This window comes from Hylobates moloch, unplaced genomic scaffold (assembly GCF_009828535.3).
Source record: "Hylobates moloch isolate HMO894 unplaced genomic scaffold, HMol_V3 SCAFFOLD_17, whole genome shotgun sequence".
NCBI lineage: Eukaryota > Metazoa > Chordata > Mammalia > Primates > Hylobatidae > Hylobates > Hylobates moloch.
Genome location: NW_026652292.1, coordinates 61005202 through 61014452, shown reverse-complemented (window position 1 = coordinate 61014452; position 9251 = coordinate 61005202). Strand labels below are relative to the sequence as shown.

The 9251-nt window shown below is 42.0% G+C and overlaps 1 pseudogene; it reads left to right on the top strand.

The window, feature by feature from the left end:
* The first annotated feature begins 634 nt into the window (after window positions 1-634).
* LOC116456765 (heterogeneous nuclear ribonucleoprotein A1-like 3) lies at window positions 635-1482 on the top strand (annotated as a pseudogene).
* Window positions 1483-9251: the final 7769 nt, after the last annotated feature.

Below are 9251 nucleotides of genomic sequence, written 5' to 3'. Positions count from 1 at the left end.
ATTACAAGCGTGAGCCACCGTGCCCGGCCAAGAATCACGATTTTCTTAAGAGGATATATTCATGACTTAAAATGAATCTCTTTGCACATTTTACAACACTCACTACCACTGACAAAAAAGTTCATAATCTTCTAATAAAAACATCCAATTCAGAGATAATGAAAACTAAAAAAAACACTGTATCTTCTCATAATCCTTAATTTTAATAAAATCTATGGGCTCTGGGAACAGGGCTTACAAATGACAAGTAGAAGGTTCATCTTAGGGGAGCCACAGGGGAATTTCAGAGAGAATCTGTTTGTAACCAAACCAGAGAAGCACAACATCAAATAACCACCAAACTTCTGTCTTCACTCCCTAAACATGAGGTTTTTGAGTATTTCCAAACAACTTAAATTGTGATAGTTAATTTTATGTGTCAACTTGGTGGGGCCATGATGCTCAGATATGCGGTCAAACATTATTCTGGCTTTCTGCCTGGGGATGCTGCTGAGGAAGCATCATCAAAGTCTCTCTTCCCACAGGCGTCATGCCTAAGCCAGCCTCCTAAAGAGCCTGAACAGGTGCGGAAGCTCTACATCAGGGGCTTGAGCTTTGAAACAACTGATGAGAGACTGATGGGCCATTTTGAGCAATGGGGAAGGCTCACTCTCATAGACTGTGTGGTCTGAGAGATCCAAACACCGAGAGCTCCAGGGGCTTTGGGTTTGTCACCAATGCCACTGTGGAGGAGGTGGAGGCAGCCATGAAGGCAAGGCCACACAAGGTCAATGGAGGAATTTTGAAACCAAAGAGAGCTGTCTCAAGAGAAGATTCTCAAAGAGCAGGTGTCCACTTAACTGTGAAAAAGGTATTTGTTGGTGACATTAAAGAAGACACTGAAGAACATCACCAAAGAGATGATTTCAGACAGTTTGGGAAAACTGAAGTGGTTGAAATCATAACTGAATGAGGCAGTAGCAAGAAAAGGGGCTTTGCTTTTGTAAGCTTTGAAGACCATGACTCCAAGGATAAGATTGTCATTTGTAAATGCCATCCTGTGAATGGCTACAACTGTGAAGTTAGGAAAGCCCTGTCACACAAGAGATGGCTTGTGCTTCATCCAGCCAAAAAGGTCAAAATGGTTCTGGAAACTTTGGTGGTGGTCATAGAGGTGGTTTTGGTGGGAATGACAACTTTAGTCATAGAGGAAACTTCAGTGGTCGTACTGGCTTTGGTGGCACCCATGGTGATGGTGGATGTGATGGCAGCGGGGATGGCTATAAGGAATTTGGTAATGATAAAAGCAATTTTGGAGGTGGTGGAAGCTACAGTGATTTTGGCAATTAAAACAATCAGTCTTCAAATGTTGAATCCATGAAGGGAGGAAACTTTGGAGGCAGAAGCTCTGGCCCCTGTGGTGGTGGAGGCCGATACTTTGCCAAACCATGAAACCAAGGTTTTAGTAGCAGCAGTAGCTATGGCAGTGGGGGAAGATTTTAATCACTCTCAGGAAACAAAGCTCGGCAGGAGAGCAAGCCAGAGAAGTGACAGGGAAGCTACAGGTTACAACAGATGTGTGAACTCAGCCAAGCACAGTGGTGGCAGGGCCTAGCTGCCACAAAGAAGACGTGTTAGACAATACTCACGTGTATGGGCAAAAAACTCAAGGACTGTATTTGTAATTAATTGCATCATAGGTTATTTTAGTTTCTGTTCTGTGGAAAGTATAAAGCATTCCAACACAAAGCATTAAATGTAGACTTTTTTGTTGCACCCATGCTGTTAATTCCTAAACGTAATAGTCTGATCATGATGCCGAATAAATATGTCTTTTTAAAACAAACACACAAAGAAACAAAACATTATTCTGGGTATTTCTGTGAGAGTGTTTTTCTATGAGATTAACATTGAAATCAGGAGACTTTGAGTAAAGCAGGTTTCCTTCCATAAAATGGGTGGGCTTTATCTAATCAGTTGACGGCCTGAATAGAACCGACCTCCCTGAACAAGAGAGAATTCAGCAGCAGACAGTCTTTAAGATGGAAGTGCAGCATTAGCTCTTCCCTGGGTCCCCACCTGATGGCCTCAGGACTTGAACTGCAGTATTAATTCTTCCTGCCTCCAGGTCTCCTGCCTCCTGGCCCACCTTGCGATTTTGGAATTTCCAGCCTCCATAATCCTGTAAGCCAATTACATTTATATGTAAGCCATATACAATTTACATATGTATGTATACATGTATACACATATATACATGTATACACATATACATGTATACACATATATGTATGTACATATGTGCATATACATGTATATATGTATGTATGTACATATATACATATATGTAAATTGTATATGTGTGTGTATATGTATACACACACATAAACACACACACACATTCTACTGGTTCCATTTCTCCAGAGAATCCTGACAAATGTGTTTCCCTGCTTCCCTAATTTGATTCCTTTCTTATATTCTCTTCCCAACCTTGGTTGAACAGTGGAATCACCAGGGTAGCTTTAAGAAATACAGATACAGCTGGGCACAGTGGCTCACATCTGTAATCCCAGCACTTTGGGAGGCCGAGGTGGGCAGATCACCTGAGGTCAGGAGTTCAAGACCAGGCTGACCAACATGCAGAAACCCCATCTCTACTAAAAATACAAAATTAGCCGGGCATGGTGGCACATGCCTATAATCCCAGCTACTCGGGAGGCTGAGGCAGGAGAATCACTTGAACCTGGGAAGTGGAGGTTGCAGTGAGCCAAGATTGTGCCATTGCCCTCCAGCCTGGGCAACAAGAGCAAAACTCCATCTCAGAAACAAACAAACAAACAAAGAAACGCCTGAGTCCCCATCTTCAGACAGTCCAGTTTGATTAATCTGGGCCGTGGCCTAGGTACTAAGATTTTAAAAGCTTCCCAGATGATTCTAAAGTACAGACGATCTCAAACTTATGTTGTTTTGACTTATTGTTTTCTGATTTTACAATGGGTTTATTGAGATGTCATTCCATTGTACATTGAGGACCATCTGAGTTACAATGTTTCAACTTACAGTATTTTGACTTTACCATGGGTTTATAAGAATACAATCTGATGCATTTAGACCTACTATATTTTCAATTTATGTTGTGTTTACTGGGGCATAACCCTTCAGAAGTTGAGGAGCATCTGTACAAGCACAGTTGGGAAACGTTGTCTTAGAGTTTGTTGGTTAAAAAAAATCTAAATCAGAACTGGGCTAAAGCTCTTCAACTATCCTGTTTCCTAATCAGCTGTTGAATTTCTTTGCTGTGAATCTTACCTTTATGAGACTCTAGAGCAGAATCACAAGGTCCTAGGAACAGGTACTTTTTCCCCACCAACCTATTTATGGAAGTTCTTTAAGTATGGCCGGGCACGGTGGCTCACGCTTGTAATCCCAGCACTTTGGGAGGCTGAGGCGGGTGGATCACGAGGTCAAGAGATCGAGACCACGGTGAAACCCCGTCTCTACTAAAAAAAAAATACAAAAAATTAGCCGGGCGTGGTGGTGGGCCCCTGTAGTCCCAGCTACTCGGAGAGGCTGAGGCAGGAGAATAGCGTGAACCCAGGAGGCGGAGCTTACAGTGAGCCGAGATTGCGCCACTGCACTCCAGCCTGGGTGACAGAGCGAGACTTCGTCTCAAAAAAAAAAAAAAAGTTCTTTAGGTTAATGTGAACTGTGCTACTTTGTATTTACAGAAATTCCTATCTTTAAAAGAAAAGCACGCTTTTCAATTTCATTTCAAAGTTTTATGACAACGCTTTGACGTTGGCAAGTGGCTAGTTGATTTGCATCCATTTTATTTGCAAGGAAGCTGGGGCAAAAATGATTATTTATTTGCATGGAATTCTTCCTATCAGTCATAACTGTCCAATGAAGTAATAAATTGCCTTTTAAGATTTTCCTCCCATAGTGATTCTTACGAAGTCATGGAACCATGCCTACTTCTATATTTGCACATGATCAAAGTGACATGCACAGAGTTATCCATTAAAGCCTGGTTTGTGGAAATAAAAGACTGGAAACAACCTAAGTGTCTGCCATCAGGGACAGGTTAAAAAATTATAGCATTTCTAAAAATGGCACGGTATGCACCCATAGAGGAGAATGAGGCTGCTCTTCACGCTCTGATATAGAATGATCTGGTACAGTGCTACAGCCAGTTTGGACCAGTTCACAAGGGCAGATTGTTAGCGTCTCTTCTTAATTTTGCAGTCAGCAACAACTTGAAATTTGCCATGGTGGGAGTTACATTATGAAAATCTATAAATGGTATGAATCAGAGCATAGCTTACTCCATAAGAGGCGGTTGCTGAATATTTACTAGCATGCCACTGAAAAGATCTCTAAGACCCACTTTAAAGTGAATAAAGCAAGGTGTTGCACAATGTGCATAGTATGCGAGCAACTGTGTAAAAATAGGGGAAATTATTGTGCATTAAAAAACCTCTAGAATTCTTTCAAACTTAAACATAGAATTACCGTATATATTCCCAAGAGAAGTGGAAACATATGTCCACGCTGAAACATGAAAACAAATGTTTGTAGCAGCATTATTTACATGAACCAATAGGTAAAAATAACCTAACTGTCCATCAGCGGATGAATGAATAAATTAATGGTGGTATGAACATACACTACAATAATATTCAGCAATGAAAAGGAATAAAGTATTGATGAATGCCACAACTTGGATGAACCTCAAAAACATTATGCTAAGTGAAAGAAGCCAGACACAAAAGGTCACATATTGTATGATTCCTTTTATATGATATAGGCAGAATAGTCAAATCCGCAGAGACAGAAAACAGATTAGTTGTTACCAGGGAATGGAGGAAAGGGAATGAGGAATGATTATTTAATGGGTAATTTGTGTGTGTGTGTTTCTGGAGTGATGAAAAAGTTTTGAAACTAAAGAGTGGTAGTGGTTACACAACATTATGTGTACATTAAATGCCACTGAATTGTACAAGCTCACACCTGTAATCCTAACACTTTGGAAGGCCAGGAGGGCAGATCGCTTGAACACAGGAGTTCGAGACCAGCCTGGGCAACATGGTGAAACCCCGTCTCTACCAAAAATACAAAAAATTAGCCAGGCATGGTGGCATGCACCTGTGGTCCCAGCTACTCGGGATGCTAAGGTGGGAGGATCACTTGAGCCTGGAAGGTGGAGGTTGCAGTGAGCTGAGATTGCACCACCATACTCTAGCCTGAGTGACAGAGTGAGACACCATCTCAAAAAAAAAAAAGGAAAGAAAAAGAAAGAAAACAAAAACATAAATATCTGGCAGGCTGTACTGGTAAGCTGTCTCTAAAGAGGAGAACTGGGTATCTGGGAGACTGGGTGTGGGAGTAACTTCATTGTATGCCTTATTGTTTGAACCATATGGACAAGAGGGGATAGGAAGGTCTAAGAGACACATACATCTCCTCTGTAAAACCCAAGGTAAATGGATAAATAATGAATTAATGGCAAATTACAATTAATTTAGAATCTACAAACTGAAAACACTCGCTTTCCAGAGACTCATTTGTTGGTCTTTCATCACCATATCCCATCAGGTGGGAGTACCTCTCCCAGGCAGCACTTGGACGCCTGTATTTACTCTGCCCTGCGAATGGAGGATACAGCGTGATGCTGGGGATACTTGGTCGTAGAGTGGGTGAGGTGGATCTGGGAACAGCCATATGGCCTTGAGTTAGGCACATAACCTGTCTGAACATGAGTTTTCTCTTCTGTAAAACGAAGATGATCAGGTCCACCTCTCGGAATTGATATGACAATGGTATGGAGAATTAAGATAACACATGTGTGTGCCCAGCACACCGTAGGCGCTGAGCAATGCTGATATCCTTTCCTGGGAAGGGGATGATGCTGTGGGATTCTGCCTGCTCAGGAGACTCTCCCTGGTGACTCCTGAAGATTTCCTCAGCCTGCTTTGTTCAACTGGCCCAGCACTAGCACGACCTTGTTCCTGTGTCTTTATGAGCCCTTCATTTCTTCTGTTTTATAAACCAAGACTGTATCATTGAAGTGGAGAGTCAATAAAAAAGTAAGAGAATTAGATTCTTAAGGGTAAGTAGAGCTGTGATTTCTTGAGTACTTACCTTGGGCCTCATTTTAAATGCATTATTTCTAACACTTACAACAGCCCTAGAAGCAATATATTTCAATCCTCATTGATAGGGACAGAGAGACCTTAAGTAACCTGCTCACCATTACATTGTGCTAGAGCAGGGATTTGAACCCAGGACTGCCTGGCTTTCCACTCAATCATATTCCATCATGGAACCCGGCTTGCAAATTGCCAAAGTCAAGACTACTGGACTGTGTGGACCTAAAACAATCGTAGAATCTAGATGAAAGGTGGAAGGGGCCCAAAAAATTATTGAGTCTAACCCTCACCTCATAAGAAACCCCTACTTCAACATCCCGACTCTTTGATGGAAAGCTCATCACCTCATGTGACAGCCCATTCCATTTTTAGACAACTCTAATTACTAGAAAGACTCATAATGTGCTATTTGCCAGACAGATTCACCTGCTATTTTCATTACAACTTCATACACCCTGATGAGGCCATTATTAAGACATCCTTGGCTGAAATCCTGAACTCCATTACCTCCTGGACTTGCAATAAGGCCCCTAACACCATTGCCAAATAAAGTTACTCCAGAACATCAGCGATGCAGACAAAGTCACGAGAGGGTTGTTGATTACAACTTCAAATGAGTCTGGGATAGGTGATTATCTCTTTCCAAGGAAAGGTTATGTTGGATGGGATGTATTGTCACTCAGGACAGAGGTATAGCATATATTGCAGAAGTTTAAAATAATCAGAGTCGTGTGTATGCAACACAATTCCCTGGTTAATTAAAATGCTTGCAAAAAGCAGTGAAAACTGATTTTTGTGCTTCTTCTTCCTGGTTTTCAGCTTCTCTGGCAGTTTTCTGTTGAGTGAAGGACAGTCAGGTCTAAATGATGAAATACGAGCTCATGTCGCTAGCTTCCCACACCATGAACTTACTGTAAGATCTAACAACTAATAATGGAGATTAAAAATGGATAAGAATTAAAAAGGGGGAATCCAAGGTCCTCTGAGTGTGTGAGCTGCGCTCATCTGGTTCTCTGCAGGGGAAGAAGAATATGTTTACGTGATTGTGTGAACTGCAGGAAACTAAAAGACGCCAGGGTCAGAAGAGTAAAATGTGGCTCCACTGGGACTTCAGGTGGCAAATAGGATTGAGAATCTTAACTTTAATGAAGACAACAAAAACCACATAATTAACACACACTGTTAACACCTCATTAGTCTCCCGGGGCTTAAATTATGCTAAAAATAATCAACACATTTTGTTTAAATAAGGCGCTGTTACAGGTGGTCACAAAGGCTTCCTTCATAGCAGAATGAGGCCATTTTTCCATATTTTTTTCAGGTGCTTTAAAGTAGGCCTTATCTTCATTCCAAGGAAAGGATTATTAAAAACATATGTGGAGCTGCGGAGAGGAAATGAGTGTATTAGTTAGAGTCTCTCTGGCTCTGAGCCTGACTCCAAAATCTTACACAACCCCATTTCACAACCCAGATCCCCAACATCAGGATTGTCTCATAAATGATATGCTGTGGGGCATTGGTGCTGGCTACACATCAAGCTGCAAAATAGCCAAGTTTGGTCTGGGGCCTTTTCTTCTCTTCTTTTTTGCACTGTAAGCATTAAAACTCCTCTTACATGTTTATACATTCACTGCCACCTAATCTGAGTTTGACCTATGACTACTTTGACCAATAGAATTTGGAGAAAGTGATGTTTCTGGATTTCTGAGCCCAGGCATTACAAAGACCTGAAATCTTTGGCCATGCGTTGAGCCACTATAGAGGAGGTCCAATTTCCCCTGCTGTACAGCCAGACCACAGGGAGAGGCCTTGGAGGGTGAGCCATCACCTGGAGATAGGCCACATGGCCTCTAAGCACCTGAGGCCTAGACTTTCAGCCCAGTGGCAGCCTCAGCTGCCAACTGGCTACAACTGCAAGAAAGAACTTAAGCAAGGCCGGTAGAGGAACTGCCTGCCCATCCCTAGGTAACCCACAGAATCATGAGATACGATAAAATGGTTGTTGTTTTAAGCCACTAAATTTGGGGTGGATATTGCAAAACAATAAATAACCAAAATGCCTCTTTGCATTATCCCTGTTAGGATGCCCCTTTCACCCACCCTTGACCATTGGTTATGGACTGAAGGTTTGTGTCTCCCCAAAATTCATATGTTGAAACTCTAAACCCCAAGGGATGGTATTTTGGGGTGGGGCCTTTGGAAGGTAATTAGGTTTAGATGAGGTCATGAGGGTGGGGGCCACCATGATGGGACAAATGTCCTCACAAGAAGAGGAAGAGAAACCAGAGCTCGCTCTCTTCACCATATGTGAACATGGCAAGAAGGTGGCTGTCTGCAAGCCAGGAAGAGAGACCTTGCCAGGAACCAAATCTGTGGACACCTTGATCTTGGATTTCCTAGCCTCCAGAATTGTGAGAATCAAATGTCTTTGGTCTACGTCACCCTGTGGCATTTTGTTACAGCAGCCCAAGCTGACTAAGAAACCATCTGTCTGTGCATTTCCAAGATATCTCCTAGCACCTTTAGGAGAATCATCCATGTGTGTTCATGTGTGTTCATGGAAGAAAGTCTCCCTCTGTTTCTTAGAAAAATTATCATATTCACTGTGATGAGACTCCTAACTTCCTTGTGCAAGCCAAGAGAAAAATATTAAATTTTTCCATTACTTTCTTGCTCTTGTTTTCTCTCTGTGTAAAAACAGGAACTCCACCTATTCTCCACCACGGAGTTAAACAGCGAAGCCCTGTGCTTGTGGGCTAGTGGTGCTGGTTGGGGGAAGGACGAGAGTCATTGCTTGATTATGTTGCACTGAGTATCTCCCTAAGTTTTAGAGAGTGAGTGATGGCTCTGAAAAAGGGACTCTTTTTTTCAAGCAGAAAGCTTTGTATTTCTGTCAAAAATCAGGGCAGATAACAAAACTGCTTCTACTTTTGTAGTGAAGCTCACAGCTTGCTCATAACAGAGAGCGACATAAAGTATCTGTGAAGCCCTGAAGGAGAGAAAGAAAAATAAAGCATTCTGAGACCACATTGAAGGAACATTTACATAGACCTGCTCTATAGCCTTGGCACCAGCAAAGTTAAAGTGCTAGAAGTATTGTTGACAAGACCGTACTTTGACTGA